Genomic DNA, 25912 nt, shown 5'->3' with positions numbered 1-25912 from the left:
GTCTTGCTTTGCCACGAGATCACCCTGATTGTGACCGTCTTTTCAAGATTCGGCCTGTCATTGATCATTTCGTTGATCGATTTTCTGAGATCTTTTATCCTGGGAAAGAAATTGCAGTGGACGAGTCTTTGCTGTTGTTCAAAGGCCGCTTGGTATTTCGGCAATACATTCCTAGTAAGAGGGCACGCTATGGAATCAAACTGTATATGCTGTGTGACAGTGAGACTGGATATGTCTCTAATTTCAGGGTATACACTGGTAAGGAATCCAGGATTAACCCCCCTGGTTGTCCGTCGACTTTTGGAGTGACTGAGAAAATTGTGTGGGAACTTGGTCGTGGATTTTTTAACAAAGGCCATCATTTGTATGTCGATAACTTCTACACTGGTGTGCGGTTGTTCAGGGAATTGGGCAAAGTGGACACTGTTGCTTGTGGCACAATCCGCTCAAACCGTAAAGGTTTCCCAAAAGAACTTGTGTGTCAGAAGCTTGCTCGGGGACAGTGTAGTGCATTGCGTTGTGAGGAGCTTCTAGCTGTGAAGTTTTCAGACAGGAGAGATGTCTACATGTTGACTACAATACATGATGAAAGCACTGAACCGGTGACTGTTTGGGGTCAGGTTGCAGAAGTGCGCAAACCTGTGTGCCTAATGCACTACAATAAGTACATGGGTGGTGTTGACAGAGTAGATCAGAGGTTGGAACCGTATGCTGCTCTTCGTAAGGCTTACATTTGGTACAAGAAGTTGGCTATCCATCTTTTCCACTTGGCAACCTTTAATGCTTTTGTTGTGTTCCAGAAATCTTGTCCCCAGTCAAAGATTACTTTTGAAAAGTTTCAGGAGTCTGTAATAGGCAGCCTTGTTTTAGTTGAACAGGCAAGTGTTCCTAGAGTTGGAGTGGTGGAGGATATTGCCAGATTGAAAGATCGCCATTTTCCTGGTCAAATTCCTCCTACAACCTCAAAAGACTTTCCCAGTCGGAGATGTAGAGTCTGTTGGCGAAGAGGTTTGCGGAAGGAGGTTCGTATGTACTGCCCTGACTGCCCTTCAAACCCCGGGCTGTGTGTACCTGCTTGTTATAGATTGTACCACACGCAAAAGAATTTTTGGGAGTATCAATGAGTGGTAAAGTGAACTGGTTGGTCTTATTGTTCAGTTTCAAAGTTTGCATTTGTGTAGTCTTTTTAGTGTAGTTGTTGAGTTAGTAGATTTGTATCAATTTGCAATTTGTTTTTGTTTTTCTTTCATTTTCAAAAAAAACTAAAGTATGATGTTGGTTTGCGTGTAGTGTCCATTGTCTGACGGTGTGCATGGTTTGGCGCTTGGCTGCCGGTGTCTGTGGACTGGTGCTTGTCTGGCGGTGTCTGTGGACTGGTGCTTGTCTGGCGGTGTGCGTGGTCTGGTGTTTTGTTGGCCATGTGCGTGCTCTTGCGCTTGCCTGGTGTTGTGTTTGGATTTGTCCTTGGCTGGTGGTGTGCGTGGAGTGGTGCTTGGCTGGTGGTGTGCGTGGAGTGGCGCTTGGCTGGTGGTGTGCGTGGAGTGATACTTGGCTGTCTGTGCATGAAGTGGTGCTTGGCTGGCGGTGTGTGTGGAGTTGCGCTTGGCTGGTGGTGTGTGTGGAGTGACGCTTGGCTGGTGGTGTGTGTGGAGTGGCGCTTGGCTGGTGGTGTGCGTGGAGTGCTACTTGGCTGTCTGTGCACGGAGTGGTGCTTGCCTGGCGGTGTTTGTGGAGTGGCACTTGGCTTGGGGTGTGCGTGGAGTGGTGCTTGTCTGGTGGTGTGTGTGGAGTGGTACTTGCCTGTCGGTGTGCGCTGAGTGGTGTTTGGCTGGCGGTGTGCATGGTCCGGTGCTTGGATGGTGGTGCGCGTGGAGTGGCGCTTGGCTGGCGGTGTGTGTGGAGTGGTACTTGGCTGTCTGTGCACGGAGTGGTGCTTGGCTGGCGATGTGTGTGGAGTGCCCCTTGGCTTGCAGTGTGCGTGGTGTGTTGCTTGGCTGGTGGTGTGTGTGGAGTGGTACTTGGCTGTCGGTGTGCGCTGAGTGGTGTTTGGCTAGTGGTGTGCATGGTCTGGTGCTTGGGTGGTGGTGTCGGTGGACTGGCGCTCGGCTGGGCGGTGTGTGAGTAGTTACTTTGGTCACTACACACACTGCTAGGTGAGTGACACTCCACGCAGTCCATCATTTTGTGTTGTTGAAATGTCAGAAATGTGGGCGTGTGAAAGTGATGGGCCCTTGAATGGTGCTGTCTGCTGGTGTGAGTGTTGAAATGTGATGGGTCCGCTGGTTATATTGAATGTCAATACCGCCAGTTTTTGCAAGAGGGGTTACCTGGGTTTTTGGCCCCGTGCTAGACGGTCATCTAGGGAAACCTACCAAACCCATACATTTCTGAAAAGTAGACACCCGGGGGCTTCCAAGGAGGTATGGCTTGCGTGGATCCTCCAACGTTCCTTTACCCAGAATCCCTTGCAAACCTCAATTTTTGATGGAAAAATCAGTTTTGACACACTTTTTTTGTGTGGGAAAGCGTGGCGTCACTGGGCTCACACAAATTTCCTCCCACCCAGCGTTCCCCCAGGTCTCCCGATAAAAATGGTACCTCACTTGCGTGGGTAGGCATAGTGGCTGCAACAGGAAAAGGTCCAAATCGTACGGTGGAGACATTACAATAACCAATAGCAAGATTACCTTCTTTTTTTGGGGGGGGGGACTGAGTTTTTGGACCGGGGCTCGGCAGGCATCTTTGGAAACTACCAAAACCAAACAGTTCTGAAAACTAGACACCCGGGGGAGTCCAGGGAGGTATGGCATGCGTGGGTCCCCCAATGTTTTCCTACCCAGAAATCCCTGCAAACCACAAATTTAGGTTAAAAAAACAGTTTTCCATACATTTTTGCGTGGGATCGCCGTGTCGGCACAAATGTCCTACCACCCTGCGTTCCCCTTGTTCTCCCGAGTAAAATGATACCTCACTTGTGTGGGTGGGCCAAAGGCCTGTGACTAAGGCAGGGGAGCTTAATTTGTAACACTGAAATACTACTTTTTTCAACATTCGTTTTTGGCCTGTTCTGCTTTGGGGCACCCACACAAGTGAGGTATCCTTTTACTCGGGAGAACAAGGGCAGCGCTGGGTGGTAGGACATTTTTGCCGGCACGGTGATCCCACGCAAAAAAGTTTGGAAAAGTGATTATTTTACCTAATTTTAAGGTTTGCAAGGTATTCTGGGTAGGAAAGCGTTCGGGGACCCACGCATGCCATACCTTCCTGGACTCCCCCGGGGGTCTACTTTTCAGAACTGTTTGGGTTTTGTACTTTTCAAAGAATACCACCGAGCCCCGGGCCAAAAACGCAGGTGCCCCCCCCCAAAAATCAAGGTTGTTTTGCAATTTGGTATTGTAAATTCACCACCGTACAATTTGAACCGTTTCCTTTCGCAGCCACTATGCCTACCCACGCAAGTGAGGTACCATTTTTCTCGGGAGACCTGGGGGAACGCTGGGTGGGTGGAAATTTGTTGATCCACGCAGATTCCGGAACTTTCCACCACAGAAATGTGAGGAAAATGCGTTTTTTTTTTCCAATTTCTTAGCTTTGCAAGGGATTCTGGGTAAGAGAACCTGGGGGTAAGCAGTCGAGTCACCCCATCCTGAATTCCCCTGGGTGTCTACTTTTCAAAAATATATAGGTTTGCTAGGTTTCCCTAGGTGCCGGCAGAGCTAGGGTTCAAAAACAAAAGGTAGCCTCTTTGCCCAAAAAGTGCACAATTTCACTGAGAAATTGAGTTGTGACCACGTTGTGTTTTGCGCTGTTTCCTGTCGCAGCCACTATGCCTACCCACGCAAGTGAGATACCATTTTTCTCGGGAGACCTGGTGGAACGCTGGGTGGGTGGAAATTTGTTGATCCGCGCAGATTCCGGAACTTTCCACCACAGAAATGTGAGGAAAATGCGTTTTTTTTTCCAATTTCTTAGCTTTGCAAGGGATTCTGGGTAAGAGAACCTGGGGGTAGGCAGTCGAGTGACCCCATCCTGAATTCCCCTGGGTGTCTACTTTTCAAAAATGTATAGGTTTGCTAGGTTTCCCTAGGTGCCGGCAGAGCTAGGGTTAAAAAACAAAAGGTAGTCTCTTTGCCCAAAACGTGCACAATTTCACTGAAAAATTGAGTTGTGACCACGTTGCGTTTTGCACTGTTTCCTGTCGCAGCCACTATGCCTACCCAGGCAAATGAGATACCATTTTTCTCGGGAGACCTGGGGGAACGCTGGATGGGTGGAAATTTGTTGATCCACGCAGATTCCGGAACTTTCCACCACAGAAATGTGAGGAAAATGCGTTTTTTTTCCAATTTCTTAGCTTTGCAAGGGGTTCTGGGTAAGAGAACGTGGGGGTAGGCAGTTGAGTCACCCTATCCTGAATTCCCCTGGGTGTCTACATTTCAAAAATGTATAGGTTTGCTAGGTTTCCCTAGGTGCCGGCAGAGCTAGGGTTCAAAAACAAAAGGTAGTCTCTTTGCCCAAAACGTGCACAATTTCACTGAAAAATTGAGTTGTGACCACGTTGCGTTTTGCACTGTTTCCTGTCGCAGCCACTATGCCTACCCAGGCAAATGAGATACCATTTTTCTCGGGAGACCTGGGGGAACGCTGGGTGGGTGGAAATTTGTTGATCCACGCAGATTCCGGAACTTTCCACCACAGAAATGTGAGGAAAATGCGTTTTTTTTTCCAATTTCTTAGCTTTGCAAGGGATTCTGGGTAAGAGAACCTGGGGGTAGGCAGTGGAGTGACCCCATCCTGAATTCCCCTGGGTGTCTACTTTTCAAAAACGTATAGGTTGGCTAGGTTTCCCTAGGTGCCGGCAGAGCTAGGGTTCAAAAACAAAAGGTAGTCTCTTTGCCCAAAACGTGCACAATTTCACTGAAAAATTGAGTTGTGACCACGTTGCGTTTTGCACTGTTTCCTGTCGCAGCCACTATGCCTACCCAGGCAAATGAGATACCATTTTTCTCGGGAGACCTGGGGGAACGCTGGGTGGGTGGAAATTTGTTGATCCACGCAGATTCCGGAACTTTCCACCACAGAAATGTGAGGAAAATGCATTTTTTTTCTAATTTCTTAGCTTTGCAAGGGATTCTGGGTAAGAGAACCTGGGGGTAGGCAGTCGAGTGACCCCATCCTGAATTTCCCTGGGTGTCTGCTTTTCAAAAATGTATAGGTTTGCTAGGTTTCCCTAGGTGCCGGCAGAGCTAGGGTTCAAAAACAAAAGGTAGTCTCTTTGCCCAAAACGTGCACAATTTCACTGAAAAATTGAGTTGTGACCACGTTGCGTTTTGCACTGTTTCCTGTCGCAGCCACTATGCCTACCCAGGCGAATGAGATACCATTTTTCTCGGGAGACCTGGGGGAACGCTGGGTGGGTGGAAATTTGTTGATCCACGCAGATTCCGGAACTTTCCACCACAGAAATGTGAGGAAAATGCGTTTTTTTTCCAATTTCTTAGCTTTGCAAGGGATTCTGGGTAAGAGAACCTGGGGGTAGGCAGTCGAGTGACCCCATCCTGAATTCCCCTGGGTGTCTAATTTTCAAAAATGTATAGGTTTGCTAGGTTTCCCTAGGTGCCGGCAGAGCTAGGGTTCAAAAACAAAAGGTAGTCTCTTTGCCCAAAACGTGCACAATTTCACTGAAAAATTGAGTTGTGACCACGTTGCGTTTTGCACTTTTTCCTGTCGCAGCCACTATGCCTACCCAGGCAAATGAGATACCATTTTTCTCGGGAGACCTGGGGGAACGCTGGGTGGGTGGAAATTTGTTGATCCACGCAGATTCCGGAACTTTCCACCACAGAAATGTGAGGAAAATGCGTTTTTTTTTCCAATTTCTTAGCTTTGCAAGGGATTCTGGGTAAGAGAACGTGGGGGTAGGCAGTCGAGTGACCCCATCCTGAATTTCCCTGGGTGTCTACTTTTCAAAAATGTATAGGTTTGCTAGGTTTCCCTAGGTGCCGGCAGAGCTAGGGCTCAAAAACAAAAGGTAGTCTCTTTGCCCAAAACGTGCACAATTTGACTGAAAAATTGAGTTGTGACCACGTTGCGTTTTGCACTGTTTCCTGTCGCAGCCACTATGCCTACCCAGGCAAATGAGATACCATTTTTCTCGGGAGACCTGGGGAAACGCTGGGTGGGTGGAAATTTGTTGATCCACGCAGATTCCGGAACTTTCCACCACAGAAATGTGAGGAAAATGCGTTTTTTTTTCCAATTTCTTAGCTTTGCAAGGGATTCTGGGTAAGAGAACGTGGGGGTAGGCAGTCGAGTGACCCCATCCTGAATTTCCCTGGGTGTCTACTTTTCAAAAATGTATAGGTTTGCTAGGTTTCCCTAGGTGCCGGCAGAGCTAGGGTTCAAAAACAAAAGGTAGTCTCTTTGCCCAAAACGTGCACAATTTGACTGAAAAATTGAGTTGTGACCACGTTGCGTTTTGCACTGTTTCCTGTCGCAGCCACTATGCCTACCCAGGCAAATGAGATACCATTTTTCTCGGGAGACCTGGGGAAACGCTGGGTGGGTGGAAATTTGTTGATCCACGCAGATTCCGGAACTTTCCACCACAGAAATGTGAGGAAAATGCGTTTTTTTTCCAATTTCTTAGCTTTGCAAGGGATTCTGGGTAAGAGAACCTGGGGGTAGGCAGTCGAGTGACCCCATCCCGAATTCCCCTGGGTGTCTACTTTTCAAAAATGTATAGGTTTGCTAGGTTTCCCTAGGTGCCGGCAGAGCTAGGGTTCAAAAACAAAAGGTAGTCTCTTTGCCCAAAACGTGCACAATTTCACTGAAAAATTGAGTTGTGACCACGTTGCGTTTTGCACTGTTTCCTGTCGCAGCCACTATGCCTACCCAGGCAAATGAGATACCATTTTTCTCGGGAGACCTGGGGGAACGCTGGGTGGGTGGAAATTTGTTGATCCACGCAGATTCCGGAACTTTCCACCACAGAAATGTGAGGAAAATGCGTTTTTTTTCCAATTTCTTAGCTTTGCAAGGGATTCTGGGTAAGAGAACCTGGGGGTAGGCAGTCGAGTGACCCCATCCTGAATTCCCCTGAGTGTCTACTTTTCAAAAATGTATAGGTTTGCTAGGTTTCCCTAGGTGCCGGCAGAGCTAGGGTTCAAAAACAAAAGGTAGTCTCTTTGCCCAAAACGTGCACAATTTCACTGAAAAATTGAGTTGTGACCACGTTGCGTTTTGCACTGTTTCCTGTCGCAGCCACTATGCCTACCCAGGCAAATGAGATACCATTTTTCTCGGGAGACCTGGGGGAACGCTGGGTGGGTGGAAATTTGTTGATCCACGCAGATTCTGGAACTTTCCACCACAGAAATGTGAGGAAAATGCGTTTTTTTTTCCAATTTCTTAGCTTTGCAAGGGATTCTGGGTAAGAGAACCTGGGGGTAGGCAGTCGAGTGACCCCATCCTGAATTTCCCTGGGTGTCTACTTTTCAAAAATGTATAGGTTTGCTAGGTTTCCCTAGGTGCCGGCAGAGCTAGGGTTCAAAAACGAAAGGTAGTCTCTTTGCCCAAAACGTGCACTATTTCACAGAAAAATTGAGTTGTGACCACGTTGCGTTTTGCACCGTTTCCTGTCGCAGCCACTATGCCTACCCAGGCAAATGAGATACCATTTTTCTCGGGAGACCTGGGGGAACGCTGGGTGGGTGGAAATTTGTTGATCCACGCAGATCCCGGAACTTTCCACCACAGAAATGTGAGGAAAATGCGTTTTTTTTCCAATTTCTTAGCTTTGCAAGGGATTCTGGGTAAGAGAACGTGGGGGTAGGCAGTCGAGTGACCCCATCCTGAATTTCCCTGGGTGTCTACTTTTCAAAAATGTATAGGTTTGCTAGGTTTCCCTAGGTGCCGGCAGAGCTAGGGTTCAAAAACAAAAGGTAGTCTCTTTGCCCAAAACGTGCACAATTTCACTGAAAAATTGAGTTGTGACCACGTTGCGTTTTGCACTGTTTCCTGTCGCAGCCACTATGCCTACCCAGGCAAATGAGATACCATTTTTCTCGGGAGACCTGGGGGAACGCTGGGTGGGTGGAAATTTGTTGATCCACGCAGATTCTGGAACTTTCCACCACAGAAATGTGAGGAAAATGCGTTTTTTTTTCCAATTTCTTAGCTTTGCAAGGGATTCTGGGTAAGAGAACCTGGGGGTAGGCAGTCGAGTGACCCCATCCTGAATTTCCCTGGGTGTCTACTTTTCAAAAATGTATAGGTTTGCTAGGTTTCCCTAGGTGCCGGCAGAGCTAGGGTTCAAAAACGAAAGGTAGTCTCTTTGCCCAAAACGTGCACTATTTCACAGAAAAATTGAGTTGTGACCACGTTGCGTTTTGCACCGTTTCCTGTCGCAGCCACTATGCCTACCCAGGCAAATGAGATACCATTTTTCTCGGGAGACCTGGGGGAACGCTGGGTGGGTGGAAATTTGTTGATCCACGCAGATCCCGGAACTTTCCACCACAGAAATGTGAGGAAAATGCGTTTTTTTTCCAATTTCTTAGCTTTGCAAGGGATTCTGGGTAAGAGAACGTGGGGGTAGGCAGTCGAGTGACCCCATCCTGAATTTCCCTGGGTGTCTACTTTTCAAAAATGTATAGGTTTGCTAGGTTTCCCTAGGTGCCGGCAGAGCTAGGGTTCAAAAACAAAAGGTAGTCTCTTTGCCCAAAACGTGCACAATTTCACTGAAAAATTGAGTTGTGACCACGTTGCGTTTTGCACTGTTTCCTGTCGCAGCCACTATGCCTACCCAGGCAAATGAGATACCATTTTTCTCGGGAGACGTGGGGAAACGCTGGGTGGGTGGAAATTTGTTGATCCACGCAGATTCCGGAACTTTCGACCACAGAAATGTGAAGAAAATGCATTTTTTTTCCAATTTCTTAGCTTTGCAAGGGATTCTGGGTAAGAGAACGTGGGGGTAGGCAGTCGAGTGACCCCATCCTAAATTCCCCTGGGTGTCTACTTTTCAAAAATGTATAGGTTTGCTAGGTTTCCCTAGGTGCCGGCAGAGCTAGGGTTCAAAAACAAAAGGTAGTCTCTTTGCCCAAAACGTGCACAATTTCACTGAAAAATTGAGTTGTGACCACGTTGCGTTTTGCACTGTTTCCTGTCGCAGCCACTATGCCTACCCAGGCAAATGAGATACCATTTTTCTCGGGAGACCTGGGGGAACGCTGGGTGGGTGGAAATGTGTTGATCCACACAGATTCCGGAACTTTCCACCACAGAAATGTGAGGAAAATGCGTTTTTTTTTCCAATTTCTTAGCTTTGCAAGGGATTCTGGGTAAGAGAACCTGGGGGTAGGCAGTCGAGTGACCCCATCCTGAATTCCCCTGGGTGTCTACTTTTCAAAAATGTATAGGTTTGCTAGGTTTCCCTAGGTGCCGGCAGAGCTAGGGTTCAAAAACAAAAGGTAGTCTCTTTGCCCAAAACGTGCACAATTTCACTGAAAAATTGAGTTGTGACCACGTTGCGTTTTGCACTGTTTCCTGTCGCAGCCACTATGCCTACCCAGGCAAATGAGATACCATTTTTCTCGGGAGAGCTGGGGGAACGCTGGGTGGGTGGAAATTTGTTGATCCACGCAGATTCCGGAACTTTCCACCACAGAAATGTGATGAAAATGCGTTTTGTTTTCCAATTTCTTAGCTTTGCAAGGGATTCTGGGTAAGAGAACCTGGGGGTAGGCAGTCGAGTGACCCCATCCTGAATTCCCCTGGGTGTCTACTTTTCAAAAATGTATAGGTTTGCTAGGTTTCCCTAGGTGCCGGCAGAGCTAGGGTTCAAAAACAAAAGGTAGTCTCTTTGCCCAAAAAGTGCACAATTTCACTGAAAAATTGAGTTGTGACCACGTTGAGTTTTGCACTGTTTCCTGTCGCAGCCACTATGCCTACCCAGGCAAATGAGATACCATTTTTCTCGGGAGACCTGGGGGAACGCTGGGTGCGTGGAAATTTGTTGATCCACGCAGATTCCGGAACTTTCCACCACAGAAATGTGAGGAAAATGCGTTTTTTTTCCACTTTCTTAGTTTGCAAGGGATTCTGGGTAAGAGAACGTGGGGGTAGGCAGTCGAGTGACCCCATACTGAATTCCCCTGGGTGTCTACTTTTCAAAAAAGTATAGGTTTGCTAGGTTTCCCTAGGTGCCGGGAGAGCTAGGGTTCAAAAACAAAAGGTAGTCTCTTTGCCCAAAACGTGCACAATTTCACTGAAAAATTGAGTTGTGACCACGTTGCGTTTTGCACCGTTTCCTGTCGCAGCCACTATGCCTACCCAGGCAAATGAGATACCATTTTTCTCGGGAGACCTGGAGGAACGCTGCGTGGGTGGAAATTTGTTGATCCACGCAGATTCCGGAACTTTCCACCACAGAAATGTGAGGAAAATGCGTTTTTGTTTCCAATTTCTTAGCTTTGCAAGGGATTCTGGGTAAGAGAACTTGGGGGTAGGCAGTCAAGTGACCCCATCCTGAATTACCCGGGGTGTCTACTTTTCAAAAATGTATAGGTTTGCTAGGTTTCCCTAGGTGCCGGCAGAGCTAGGGTTCAAAAACAAAAGGTAGTCTCTTTGCCCAAAACGTGCACAATTTCACTGAAAAATTGAGTTGTGACCACGTTGCGTTTTGCACTGTTTCCTGTCGCAGCCACTATGCCTACCCAGGCAAATGAGATACCATTTTTCTCGGGAGACCTGGGGGAACGCTGGGTGGGTGGAAATTTGTTGATCCACGCAGATTCCGGAACTTTCCACCACAGAAATGTGAGGAAAATGCGTTTTGTTTTCCAATTTCTTAGCTTTGCAAGGGATTCTGGGTAAGAGAACCTGGGGGTAGGCAGTCGAGTGACCCCATCCTGAATTCCCCTGGATGTCTACTTTTCAAAAATGTATAGGTTTGCTAGGTTTCCCTAGGTGCTGGCAGAGCTAGGGCTCAAAAACAAAAGGTAGTCTCTTTGTCCAAAGAGCGCAAGATTTCACTGGGAAATTGAGGTGCGACCACGTTGCGTTTTGCGCTGTTTCGTGTCGCAGCCACTATGCCTACCCACGCAAGTGAGGTACCATTGTTTTCGGGAGACCTGGAGGAACACTGGGTGGGTGGAAATTTGTTGATCCAAGCAGATTCCAGAACTTTCCTCCACAGAAATGTGTGGAAAATGTGTTTTTTTGTCAAATTCGTAGGTTTGCAAGGGATTCTGGGTAACAAGACCTGGTGGTAGGCAGTCAAGTCACCCCATCCTGAATTCCCCTGGGTGTCTACTTTTCCAAAATGTATAGGTTTGCTAGGTTTCCCTAGCTGCCGGCAGAGCTAGGGTGCAAAAACTACAGGTAGACACTTTGCTAAAAAAGGGTCAATTTGTAACTGCAAAATTTAGGTGTCACCACTTTGCATTTTGCGCCGTTTCCTGTCGCAGGCACAAGGGCGACCCACACAAGTGAGGTACCGTTTTTATCGGGAGACTTGGGGTAATTCAGATTTGTAAATCAACTGTTATTACCAATTGAGCTTTTGCGCATTTCTCCCTTTCAATGAAAGACATTGTGTAAAAAAAAAAAAAATTTTGAAAAATGACCAATAATTCTCATGCTAGTATGAGTATTCCCAATTTTCAAAATTAGCAATAATATACTGTTTCTGAACTCTATATTTTGTACCCAATTCAGAAATACATAGGTGTCTTTCATACAGATTTTTCCATGTATACATTTTCCAAGACAAAGTGCTCTATACCCAGTAAATGAAAAAATACCATTGCAAGTTGCTGCTCAGTTTTTGGATCTGGGTTCGTCGGGTTCTTGGTGAAACTACAAGTCCTATATATCCCCACAACCAGGAAGGTCTAACGGATGTAACGGTATATTGCTTTCTAAGAGCTGTCAAAACTAGAAAAAGTTATAGGTGAAAACGTTGAGACAAAAGGCTGTTTTTTTCAACAAATTTTCAATTATTCCAATATTTAACTGTTAGTTTCTATAAAGAAACCTTCATGGATTTAGACAAATGACCCCTTTCTGAATTCATAATTTTGTCTACTTTTTGAAAATGTACAGCTTTCTAGGATCCATTATTGCTTTTAAACTCATTTCTACCATTAACTGGAAGGAGGTGGAAAGCTCTAAAAATAGCAAAAATAGGCTATGTCCCAGAAAAATGCCAAAACTGTGTGAAAAATGTCGGTTCTCTGACAAAAGACTGTCATTTCCTAAAAGCTGAGAAAATGGAGATTTCAGCCCCACAAACCCTTTTTTGATAACATTTTCAGGGAAAAACCCAGAGGCTTTCATTTGCAGCCCGTTTTTCCCATTTTTCTGAAAAAAACAAAAAAATCACTATATTTTGGTTAATTTCTGGGACCCCTCCAAGGTAATCCACAAACCCTGGGCACCTTTAGAATCCACATGATGTTGGAAGAAAAGGACGCAAATTTGGCGTGGATACCTTATGTGGTCAAAAAGTTACAAGGGCCTAAGCGCGCACTACCCCAAATCGCCAAAAAAGGGCTTAGCACAGGAGGGGAAAAGGCCTAGCAGCGAAGGGGTTAAGGCATGCATCGTAAATGTATGCATTGTAACGTCATACATTCTTGTAACTCACATTTTCTGGCTTTTTGTGTTTTTTTTCTATAGCATGAAACTGCCAAAGGTATTGGAGCACTTTCCATGAGCACCAGTTACATTACACAAGGACTCATTCATTTTTCGAAGGCATAGAGAGATTAAGTGATTCACCCATAATCACAGGATCTGCTTCCCTATCTCCAAAGTCAGCCGCTCTAGCCAAAAAGCTGCATCCTCTCTCTATTGCTGGCTTTATTTGCTTTAGGCTGTTCTGCTCGAGTTCATTCCCCCTGTTGCCCAAATCTTGTTTACTGTATTCTTCCAAAAACTCACTTTCTGTAAACAAGCCTTTAAATTCTGTTCTTATCTTTTCACATGTGCTGTTCATTAAAAGACAGAGGTAAATTGTCTGGCTGTGTCTTCCAGGGAGCTTGGTGTTTACATTTTTTTCTCTTATTTCAAAGTTAGAAGATATATGTGGATATCATGTTGGCTAGTGGGGTCTGCTTGAGGAAGACAGACAGTACAGATGTTATTTTTTTTTTATAGCACACAACTAAATTTAAATGTCTTCAAATGAACTAAACTGACTATCAAATCAATACATTGGGTGAATACATTTCCACACATTATCGTTTGTGCTCTGTATACTTTTATCAGTAAAACTGCGTGTGAGCGCAAATATAACGGTCATTCTGTTGGTAATGGCAATCCGCTACCATACTCTATGTTACCCCACTCCACTATACTCTGCATCATTCCATGCCACTTCACTCTCCTCTGCACCACTCCACACTACCCCACCCCACTTCACTCCACACTGCATCACTACACTCTTTTCTGCCTCATTCCACTTTATGCTTCTCAACTCTACACCACACCACTCTACTCAATGCCAATGCAATCTACCTCACACTACTCTACTATGCACCACTGCGCTCTTCACTTCTGCACTCTACACCACTGTGATCCACTTTACTCTATGCCACCCTACTCTGCAACACTGTGCTCTATATCACTGCACTCTATTTCAATGCACTCTACACCACTTTACTCGAAACCAATGCACTGTACGCCAATCTACTCTGCACCAAATCACGCTACACCACTATACTCTATGCCACTGCACTCTACGTCACTGCACTCTATTTCACTGCACTCCACACCACTTTACTCAAAAGCAATGCACTCCATGCCAGTCTGCTGCACCAATTCACTCTGCGCCACTATACTCTACGCCACTGCACTCTACGTCACTCTATTCTACTCTGTGTCTCTGCTCCCTACACCACTCTATTCTACTGTGCATCACTGTATGCCCCTGGTCTCTATGACATTTTGCTCTGCACTCTACACCGCTCTACTCTGTGCCACCGCACTCCATGCCACTCTACTCTGCCCCACATCACTCTATGACAATGCACTCCACGCCAGTCTACTATGCAACACTGCACTCTCTGCCACTCTACTTTATGCCACACTTAGCCAATGAACTCTGCCCCACTGAACTCTACGCTAATCCACTCTAAGCCACTCTAATATTCTCTGCACCACTGCACTCTACAGCACTCTACTGTATGCCACTTCACTCTATGCAACTTCACTCTACTCTGAAACAATCTACTCTGCTACTGCAGTCTACTCCACTCTATTGCACTCTGCGCCACTCCACACCACAACACTGCACTCTACTGTACTCTATACCAATACACGACACCACTTTACTCAAAAGCAATACACTTTATGCCATTGCACTCTATGCCAATCTACTGTGCACCCCGTCCCCCTTTCCCCCTCAGATCTGAAGCACCGGAGGCCGCACAGTGCTGAGATGTGTGACCCTCTACCTGTCTCACTTTGCCTCTGGTTTCCATACTTAACCCAATATAAGCTCAGCAGGTTGTGCCCCTGCTGTGGTCTTCTTCAGCACCAAACTAACAACCCCATCACCCAAGTTGGAAATGGCACTGACTCCCATGAGTCACATTTGTAAGAGTGTGGTGGTCAGTAGCTGTTTTGTTACTATCATTGTCAGCATGGCAGAGGCAATGTGTGGTGCGAGCTGCAGTGCCCTCCTGACAAGAGCCCTGTCCCTGATTTTGCAACAAAGTAAGCACTGTGTCCAGGATTTGTGCCCTGCACAGAGGGTGCTGGTCAGGGGCAGATACTGGACAGATGAGTCCTGATAAGATGTGGGTTCCACCCCTTTACCAGGCAAGTACTGGGCACCCCAGGCTGCTCGAGGATGGGGAAGGAGCCAGCCAGCAGGCCTTCAGTTCTGGTGAGTTTTTAGAGGCCCTTCAGTGGAGAAGTGTGGCTCAGGGGTTAGAGGCGGCAGACCCGGAAGCTGAGATCGGCCCTGGACCAGGGTTCAATTCCCCGCCTCGGCGGGTCTTGGGCTCAAAAATTCTACGGACTCGATAATTCTCGCTCCGGTGCCTTCTCGACTCACGGGTTCACACTCTGCGACTCTGGGCAATAGCTTGCTTAATCTCCACAACGGCCCCTCGCTGCGGGATGCCTGGCTTTCACCCTGTGGATACCCTGCCGGGGTTATCTCACAGGGGAATACCAGGACGGGTTCCCTAAGCAAGCGCCGGGAAACCCTTTGTGGGTAGCTGTGCGCTATATAAGCTCAAATACATTTACATTTACTTCTGTTCGGTTTTCTATGTACCCAAGAGTGATGTTAAGACCCTCTTTTAGCAGGAAGAGGCTCTGCCCAACGGATCCCCCCTGATTGCACCCTCTGAGGTAGGCTGCCCTCTCTCTCTTCTCTCCCCTACTCCCAGCCCACTGATTAGGATCTATTGTAATTGTGAAATCCCTGAACTACACAAGCATTCAAACACAAACCGCGTAAAGGCACACTTGTGGTAAAACTTCCTTAGTACCATTTCTGAGATACAGCAACAAAATGGCAGCAAGGGATTAAGTGTTGCACAACCAGCATATACACTCATGTACACAGTCTGAAGCAGTGAAGGTTGCCCACCTCCCTAGTCCACTGCCACGGGACTAAAATTAAATGAACACAAAACCAGCAAATGGAGAGGCAACAAGAGCAATTATTAAATATGAGATATCAATTTTGATAAATTGAGACACATATCCTTCGTAAATGTGAAAAAAGTCCAAGTTTTAATCAGGTACTCTTGACACGGTGATAACAACCAAGAAATCAAAACATGATGATCAACGAAACGGCACAAGATAGAAGGTAAGATGATCGGTGAAACAGCATGAAAAACAGCCAACGCGTTTCGCCCGATAGGGGCTTCCTCAGGGCTGTAAAAACAAATATACATACAAATTCACATAACTAAGGTATACAAAATAGAATCACACATACTCAAAAATAGAGGATGTGCCAGAAGGCTGATAATTACAAATGAATCTCATCACTTAGTTATATACATTTTCAGAGAAATAGCGTGACATGATATAAATCACAGTTGAACAGAATATACTAAGTGTCTAACACAATATCAGCAGCTATCACTTATGGTAATTTAAGCAAGGTTCATCACATAAAACGAAGGAAAAACACAGGGAGAAAGAAATAAAAAAGGAAGACAAGAAAATACATGGAGGGAAAAAAAGGAAAGAAAAAACAAGAAAAAACATCAGAACATGTAAAGTGAATGGTAACAAAAAAGCATTAATCACAAACAATCGCAACGGAGCACGCAAAGATGCCAAAGTAATTTAACAATACCTATAATGGGGGGAGGAGCCAAGCCTGCATCCAAAATGGCCGCATAGCCGCTCGGCTCCGTGAGCCCTCTCTCCCTGCATGCCCATCCTGTTGTTCGTTCTGGCCAAAAAAGTTATAATTGGATACTAGATGGTGAGCGCTCACTTACCACCCGCTCCTGAGATTCCTGCGTGCTGTGAAACCAGAGAATTCCCCACCCATTGCACAGCGGCCCGTGCAGTGACGAAGCCGGGGTGTCGATTGCAACGGGCGGCCGGCGGCGATCGCAACCACAGCGGCCGCCTCTGGTGGTGTGGAGTCAGTCGGAGGGTGCCGTTGTCTTGGAGTGCCGCTGAAGGCAGCATCAGCCAGATCCCTTGTCGAAGAGCCTTGGGGGCCCATGGGGCATACTGGAGTCGAGGGGGGTGTGTGGCTCTTGGCCCCCCTCTTCGGACTCCGTGCCCGGACGTAACCAAGGATCGCCCCCGAGACAGGCGGGCAGCCCCCAGGGAGCAGTAGGGTCATTTGTTTAGCCTTTTGGTGGCTCTCCCTGGGGAACCCGCCTCATAACTTTGTGTTCCGGGCGTACATGTAGCGGCGCCCTGGGCTGGGGCCGGTCCTCGCCGTGAGGCGCAGAGGTACGGGGCCGAACTGTCGAAGATGGCGACTGACACCCCTCAACATGGTCCATGTCCCGTTCGGATGGCTGCTGCAAACATGGTGAAGGGATGCTGGCGGCGCACATTGGAGCCCACACCCAAAGATGTCCTGGCCGCCTTAACGGATCTACATGAGTCCCTGATCTGTAACGTCAGGGGCCTGGATCGAAAAATGGCCGCCATCGCTGCTTCGCCGGACTGTGGGGACGCAGTCCGATTTCCATGAAGTGCCTCTGGGCCCGTTTCTACTTCCTTGGGGAGGACTTTTGCCCCGCCTGGATTCCGGGAGTTGCCGAGAGACCTGGTTGATTTGCCCCCCCTGGACAGTGCGGATGCACACGTGAATGCTTCTTGGGGACACATGCCTAATCTGAGCCTGGGGATGCACTGCTGCTCTTCTACTCGGGTGGCCTCAATAACACCGCGGCAATCACCGGACAGTGATATTTCCTCTTCATGGATGGTACTATTGTGCTTGGGCTTTGTGGCACCTGCGGGCGTGATACTTCCGCCCTTGGACTTTAGTTGCATACAACTGGATGGACTTGAGTTGCTACCCGCTTTTTTGGTATTACTTGGGACTGCTTCACTTGGACACTTCAGATCCTTCAAAAAGTACTGTAATTTGCTTGACAAGGGATCGTTGGGTGGCTTTGTTGCTAGACGAGGCCAGGGGTGATGCACTTTAGATCTCGGCGGCCCTCACGTTAACTGATGATGCTTTGGGTGTGGTGGTACTGGGGCTGTATTTTTGATGTGCTTGGTACTTGACGCTCTCCGCGATCCTCCATTTTGCTTTTGGACTTTCTCTATGTGTAGGGGTGATGGGCGGGGCCGGGTGGCGACTATGAGGGCCCTCCTCCATTCATATTCTTTGTTTCCTCTCTTCTCTTTCTAAATTTCGGGTTCCATTAGGGCGACAGGCACGCGGCTGGGGGAGTAGGCCTTGGTCTTCCGCGGGTGTGCAGGGTGGGGGTAGGGGGTGGGGTTTGTCCGTTTTTGTTTCCATGACCCTTTAGTCTACGTCTTTTTCTATAGTGTTGTCTCGTTCGTGGTTCCTGTGACGTATACTGCTTTGAGGGGTGGGGTTGGGGATTGCTTTCCATCGGATTTGTGCCAATGTATCTCCAGATTTGTGTGCCCTACCCCCACTACTTCGTCGGTATTTATGTTAATTGTGGATATCCTGATTTGCGTACTGTGTTGTAGGACCACGTGTGATTGTATGGCACTTCTTCAGTTCCCTACATTAAAAATGAACCTCTGTACTCCTGACTTCGGGCCTGACCGTATGCCCATATGTTGTCTCCTGACGTATATATCGTTTCGGCTTTTGAATTGATCTGATTCTTAGTATTGATTGCTAAATTTTTACCTTGTTTCGCGGCCGGCCGTGAAGGTTGTAGGCCCGTACCTGTAATTGATTGCAAGACGAATAAAGGTTCACAAAAAAAAAAAAAAACAATACCTATAATGAACCAAGAGATCCAAAAGAGATACTCAACATCAGAACAACCATAAAGCTAAGAGAAATGGTGTTCACAAACAGGCCACACCAACACAAAATAACATAAAAATAACGAACATCCTCAAGAACAGATTCAGGTAGACTGCGATCCAGTTGAGAAGAAAAGAATAAAGCTGATTTGATTAGTCAACCGCAAAGCTAAAGAAGACATGGTGAAAGAAAAATACAATGCCATTAACACCGTAATGTCTCTATGACTCATGACGAGATACTCTAACGACTGAGATAAAGTACCTAATTGAAACACTAAAAGTGAGCAGCATTCATTGAAGATCAGGACGGACGACGACTCAAAGCGGAGTAACAATTCAAAAAGTGAAATATCTATGAAGTATCTAAAATAAATAAGAAAACAGATACTAAATATAGTTTAAGTTCCAAAACTCAGTGTATAAAAATCCAAAAACATATCAGTATCAACATCAGTTACCAGTAACATGCTCTATTCTTTGTCACTCATTAAGGTATGGACATAGGGTACTCTGGTAAGCAGCGCACTTGGTTAACTGGAGATAATAAATATGAAAAACAAAAAAATAAGATTTAATGATTCGGCACTTCCCAAATTTAAGTTACACAGTACAATAGATAACGCATAGATGCATATATCCAAATGAGAGATTTCACCCATTTTATGGTATAAGTCAAAGGGTTGAAGCAAACACCTTATATACAAGGTTACACCAGAAATTATAATTAGCAGAACTCTACTAGTAACTCATACCGTAGTAAAGCACACAGGGTGTCCACCCTTGCAATGTCATATTGGGGTATAAAGCACTCTAGCAGTCAGGGAACATAGATACCGCATTGAATTTAGATTAGATAGCAGTTATTGCAATGACGCAAAAAGAAAACTTAAAATCACTTGTATATCCTGAAGAGCGCGACCGCTACATCCTAAAGTAGCGAAAATTGCATGCAGAAGCAAAGCGGGCAATTAATTTGTAGTGCCACATATTTTGAATAATATATGTGAGCAGCAAAACACCAGTGAAACAGGTCCATTAGTGACCCGCATGAAATGACTGGCACAGCAGAGAAACTAACCTTGGTATCCTAGCATCATTAATATTTCTACTGCATAGAAACCGGCAACTTAAAAAGACCGGTACAAAAGGGGGTGGTGATGGACGGAGCATCTGAATCAATCAAACACTCACACCCAGTCAAAAAATCTGGGTTTAATCCATCACCGTTCTTTAGCCCACTCTGCCACCCCAGTTCAGACATGGCCATATGCAAATCAGTCTGACCCTGTGCCTCATGGGAACAGCCCGAACTGCCAAGACATGTCTTCCCTGGACCGAAAACAAGCTTCCGAGGACCGGTTTCTGGCATTCCAGCCGTCTTCAGCCCGGCTTGCTAGAATCCAGTGGCAAAGTGAGCAAGGGACTCACGTCTGAGCATACCCTGCCACACTTATGGCGGCCAAAAGCGGTACAAAAGGGGGTGGTGATGGACGGAGCATCTGAATCAATCAAACACTCACACCCAGTCAAAAGATCTGGGTTTAATCCATCACCGTTCTTTAGCCCACTCTGCCACCCCAGTTCAGACATGGTTATATGCAAATCAGTCTGACCCTGTGCCTCATGGGAACAGTCCAGTCCGAACTGCCAAGCCATGTCTTCCCTGGACCGGAAACAAGCTTCCGAGGACCGGTTTCTGGCATTCCAGCCGTCTTCAGCCCGGCTTGCTTGAATCCAGTGGCAAAGTGAGCAAGGGACTCACGTCTGAGCATACCCTGCCACACTTATGGCGGCAAAAAGCGGTACAAAAGGGGGTGGTGATGGATGGAGCATCTGAATCAATCAAACACTCACACCCAGTCAAAAGATCTGGATTTAATCCATCACCGTTCTTTAGCCCACTCTGCCACCCCAGTTCAGACATGGTTATATGCAAATCAGTCTGACCCTGTGCCTCATGGGAACAGTCCAGCCCGAACTGCCAAGCCATGTCTTCCCTGGACCGGAAACAAGCTTCGGAGGACCGGTTTCTGGCATTCCAGCCGTCTTCAGCCCGGCTTGCTTGAATCCAGTGGCAAAGTGAGCAAGGGACTCATGTCTGAGCATACCCTGCCACACGTATGGCGGCCAAAAGCGGTACAAAAGGGGGTGGTGATGGACGGAGCATCTGAATCAATCAAACACTCACACCCTTTTGTACCGCTTGCAGCGAAAATGACTCATGATTTTATGCCCAAAGCATTTCGAGCCTTACTCGCTCTTCGTCGGGGGTCTCTGTAACAAGATAAGAAACACATCTCAGCCACCCATTCACTGCTGGAAAACATTATATAGCAAAACATAGTCCTCGTGTGAAAACTAACAGCCTGATTCATGAAAGACCCGTTTTTCGAGTCTTTAATAGCGATTCATAAGGAATCGCTAATACAGGCTCGCAAAAAGGGATTCATGTAGGAATCGCAAAATAAAATGCGATTCCTACATATTCCTTATTTGCGATTAGCAAATTGCTAATCGCAAATAAGGAATACTCCCCATTCATTCCTATGGGCCTTTTGGCCCATAGGAATGAATGGGGAGTATTCCTTATTTGCGATTAGCAATTTGGTAATCGCAAATAAGATAGCGATTAAAGGGTGCTAGGGGTGTCCAAAGGACACCCTGTAGCACCCCTTAAATGCAAATTTAAACAGGTGTTGCGCACACACATGTCCAAAGGACGTGTGTGTGCAACATGCAACTTAGAAAAATGCTTTTAAAAGCATTTTTCTAAGTTTTCGCGATTTACCACGAGGTTTGACCTCGCGGTAAATAGCGGGCCGAAATTGCGAATTCGCAATTTTAAAATGGATGATGAATTGCATTTAAGGAATCTCAAATAGAGATTCCTTAAATGCTATTCCTAGCAAAATAGCGAAATCGCTATTACCGATTTTTGCATTTGGGATGATGAATCCCAAATGCAAAAATCGCACTCGCAAAGGGCCAGATTCTCAGATTCTGGCCCTTTGCGAGCGCAATTCAGCTTAATGAATCAGGCTGTAAGCTCGTTATCCCACACCTCCTATTTTTTCTGTATTAGCACACAATCAATCAATCAATCAAAGACATTTATAGAGCGCGCTACCTACCCGTAGGGTCTCGAGGCGCTTTGGAGGGGGGGGGGGGGCGCTACTGCTCGAACAGCCAGGTCTTGAGCTTCTTCCTGAAGGAGAGGTGGTCTTGGGTCAGGCGCAGGTCGGCCTGGAGGGAGTTCCAGGTCTTGGCGGCCAGGTAGGAGAAGGACCTTCCTCCTGTGGTGGCTCTGCGGATGCGTGGGACGGCGGCGAGGGCGTGGCTGGCGGATCGGAGGTGGCGTTTGGGAGCGTAGAAGTTGATTCGGTTGTTGAGGTAGCTCGGGCCTTGGTCGTGGAGAGCTTTGTGTGCGTGGGTAAGGAGGCGGAAGGTGATTCTCTTGTTGACCGGGAGCCAGTGCAGGTCTCTTAGGTGTCCGGAGATGTGGCTGTGTCGTGGGATGTCGAGGGTGAGTCTGGCTGAGGCGTTCTGGATGCGCTGGAGCCTCTTCTGGATCTTGGCGGTGGTTCCGGCATAGAGTGCGTTGCCGTAGTCCAGTCGGCTGGTGACGAGGGCCTGGGTGACGGTCTTCCTGGTCTCTGTGGGGATCCACCAGAAGATCTTCCGCAGCATGCGCAGGATGTTGAAGCATGACGAGGAGACGGCGTTGACTTGCCTGGTCATGGAGAGGGAGGAGTCCAAGATGAAACCCAGGTTGCGTGCGTGGTCCGTTGGTTTGGGTGCGGTGCCCAGGGCGGGGGGCCACCAGGAGTCGTCCCAGGCGGAGGGCGAGGAGCCCAGGATGAGGACCTCCGTCTTATCTGAGTTCAGTTTCAGGCGGCTCGTCGTCATCCACTCGGCTACCTCTCTCATCCCTTCGTGCAGGTTGGCTCTGACGGTGGCGGGGTCGTTGGTCAGGGAGAGGATCAGCTGGGTGTCGTCGGCGTAGGAGATTATGTTGAGGTTGTGTTGGCGTGCGATGGCCGCGAGGGGGCTCATGTAGACGTTGAAGAGAGTCGGGCTCAGTGAGTATCCTTGAGGGACGCCGCAGATGACTTTGGTGGCCTCTGACTTGTACGGTGGTAGGCGGACTCTTTGTGTTCTTCCGTCGAGAAAGGAGACGATCCATTCCAGCGCCTTCTCCTGGAATCCGACGTTGCTGAGGCGCTGCACTAGGGTGCGGTGGCAGACCGTGTCGAAAGCCGCGGAGAGGTCTAGGAGGATGAGGGCCGCTGTTTCCCCGTTGTCCATCAGGGCTCGGATGTCGTCGGTGGCGGCGATGAGGGCGGTCTCGGTGCTGTGGTTGGCACGGAAGCCGGACTGTGAAGGGTCGAGGGATCCATTCGTCTCGAGGAAGGCGGCCAGCTGTTTGTTGACGGTCTTCTCGATGACTTTGGCTGGAAACGGGAGGAGCGAGATGGGGCGGTAATTCTTGAGTTCGGTGGGATCTGCTGTAGGTTTCTTCAGTAGAGCGCTGAGTTCGGCGTGCTTCCAGCTCTCGGGGAAGGTGGCGGTGTCGAATGAGGTGTTGATGATGTCCCGCAGGTGGGGTGCGATGACAACGTCGGCTTTGTTGAAGACGTGGTGAGGGCAGGGGTCGGTAGGAGATCCGGAGTGGACGGAGTTCATCGTGTGGACGGTGTCTTCGGTGTTGACCGGGGTCCAGGCGCGGAGGGTGGTGGTGGGTGGAGGTCCTGCGGTCGTGGCGTGCGTCGGTTGGGTGCTGAAGCTGTCGTGTATGTCCGCGATCTTGTTGTGGAAGTAGGAAGCGAGGGAGTTGCAGAGGTCTTGCGAAGGGGTGATGTCGTTGTTTTCGGCGTTGGGGTTGGAGAGCTCTTTCACGATGTTGAAGAGTTCCTTGCAGTTGTGTGCGTTGTTGTCTAGTCGGTTTTTGAAAGCTGTTTTCTTGGCGATGCGGATCAGTTGGTGGTGTTTCCGGGTGGCGAGCTTGAGGGTGGTCCTGTTGTCCGGCGTGGGTTCCCTTCTCCAGGCTTTCTCGAGGGCTCGGCAGTCCTTCTTGGAGCTCTTGAGTTCGTCGGTGAACCATGGGGCTCTCTTACTGCCGGGTCTGCTGGGCGGGGTCCTCAGTGGGGCGAGTTCGTCTGCGCAGTTGCTAATCCACTTTGTGAGGTTGTCGGCGGCCTGGCTGGGGTTCGCTGAGCTGGCCGGAGGGTGCTGGCTCAGGGAGGCGGCGAGCTGGTCGGCTGTGATCTTGTTCCAGCTTCTTCGGGCAACCTGTTGCTGGTGGTGGTGGGTCGTCGTTCTTCTGAAGGTGAAGTGGATGCATCTGTGGTCTGTCCAGTGGAGTTCTGTGGCGTGGCTGAAGGTGATGTCTCTGCTGGATGAGAAGATGGCGTCGAGTGTGTGTCCGGCGAAGTGGGTGACACAGAGTCATTTTCGCTGCAAATTCCTATTTTGATCTTTAATTCAACGTGTTACTGTGAAAAGTCTGTTTGAGCACTCAGTGTACATATGAAAAAATGAAATAAAGTGAATAACATGAGGGAAGTTTCCCATATGGCAGTACGACAGGAGGGTGCACGAGACTGTGCCCAAGTTTTCCGCTTTTTGCACAACTGTGGCTGGGACGGTTCACAGAGCCTGTTCGCACGCACTTACCGACGAACTGTTCGAATTTTGATAAAACAATCTTATTGACAAGGGAAGGGGTGCATTCCTATCAAGCAACTATTTTTCAACATCAGAACATGGGCTTCTTTGGTAATTAACAAGGGCGCATTATCAAGCCCATTATCGCCGTTTTATCGGCAGTTTCCTGCCAATAAAATGGCGACAATTTTAACACCGGTCCTTGATAATATGCCCCCTGGTTCCCCAGCTTCAGGGTCGATCGCTCTATCCACTAGGCCGCATCCTCTCCCCTGCATTGCAGGCCCAAACCTGTGCTGGGTTGCTTGGGTTCCGGCTCAGGGAGGGCCTGGCAGGTCGGGCTTGACTGTCCCTGTTGGAGCATGGGTCAAGACTGATTTGTATATGGCGGGTCCAAACTGAATGGAACGATGGACAAAAGAATGACGGATTGGAATGCGGCTCCGAACGATTGGCAGCGGTTAGCCTCATTGCAAGCATCCTCTCATCACCTTTTGTACGTTTGAATCAAGGCCTACATGCACATTAAGCAGGGCCACTGGAATTATGCGATTATGCAGCTGCAGTGATTTTTGCTCAATAATAGATTTGCTACATTTGCCACATAATCCATCATCTGCAGATTTTAACCCAGAAATAAATCGTTTCTAAATCAAACGGTTCAAAAGTTACTAAAAATGAAGCGACGCGTTGCTGCGTGGAGGAGGCCTTGAGCAAAGTTGGACTGGTCACCTTTCTGTTACTTATTGCTAAATTTGGGTGTTACATTTGTACTAATAAGGTGCAACCAATGCCCAGACAGTGTTATCAAGTTTTAAAATAAGAATGACAAACCAGTGAAGTAATGCTATTACAAAATGTGCTGAATTATGCTGCATAATGTGCCTTTTCTTGCCAGAGATTGTATTCAGCCCAGTGCTGTAATAAAGGCCCCTGCAGCCCCTGGTGCAGGAGGGGGCAAACCCAAGGCCGCGTCCTCAGCACATTACACTGCCTTGAGAGTGTCCAGAGGGGGCCCTCCACGTCCTTTGCAAGGGGCCCCTCAACTTTCGTTAGGCCACTGACTCGACCCTGCCACATAACTTGGCCCTCTCCTGCCGCATAATTCCAGTGGCCCTGGCATCAAGTGATAGCTCCACCCACAGGAGAGGGGTCCCAGGACGCGCTGCTGCCCTGTGTTACTGTGAATGTGTTATACACAAATAAAGCTGAAATAAGTGGTATAAATTGTATACGTGGAATGTGCAGAAGAAATTGGCGAAGGCATGCAGCAGCTGCGTGCGCACTTCACTCCAAGCCCCCCCTGCAGCCCCCCGTTTCCTCTTCTCCAAGCTGTTTACAGCGCATCCGGCCCGTGCCTTACAAACAGCCGGCCGGATGAGGCTGTGAATTACAGCGCGCGCTCCACATTCGGAATGTAATATCTCAATAAGGTGTTTAGAAAGGAGGCTTCCTGTTATTAATGGGGCGCGCGCCGAGCGTGGGCCGCCCGCCGCCTCCCGTCTTTACGCGCTCCGAGAGGCGCTCGCTCGGGGCCGCCAGATGTTGGCGCATATTTCACGGAGCCGCATATTTGGACATTGAGAGGGAGGGGGCGGGGGCGAGCGCTGGGCTGCAAAGAGACAGCCTGGCACAATCTGGATGTGTTGGCACCTGCTGCTGAAAAGCATCACTCGGCCTAGTTACGCGCCGACACGGATCCAGCTCTGCGCACTTGATGGTTGGCACAGCGCGCTGGCTGGTGCCCGTCTGCGGGAGTCAGACGGGAGGAGGGCGC

The sequence above is a fragment of the Lissotriton vulgaris genome, chromosome 8 (assembly GCF_964263255.1).
Source record: "Lissotriton vulgaris chromosome 8, aLisVul1.2, whole genome shotgun sequence".
NCBI lineage: Eukaryota > Metazoa > Chordata > Amphibia > Caudata > Salamandridae > Lissotriton > Lissotriton vulgaris.
Note: the sequence above shows the minus strand (reverse complement) of the source record.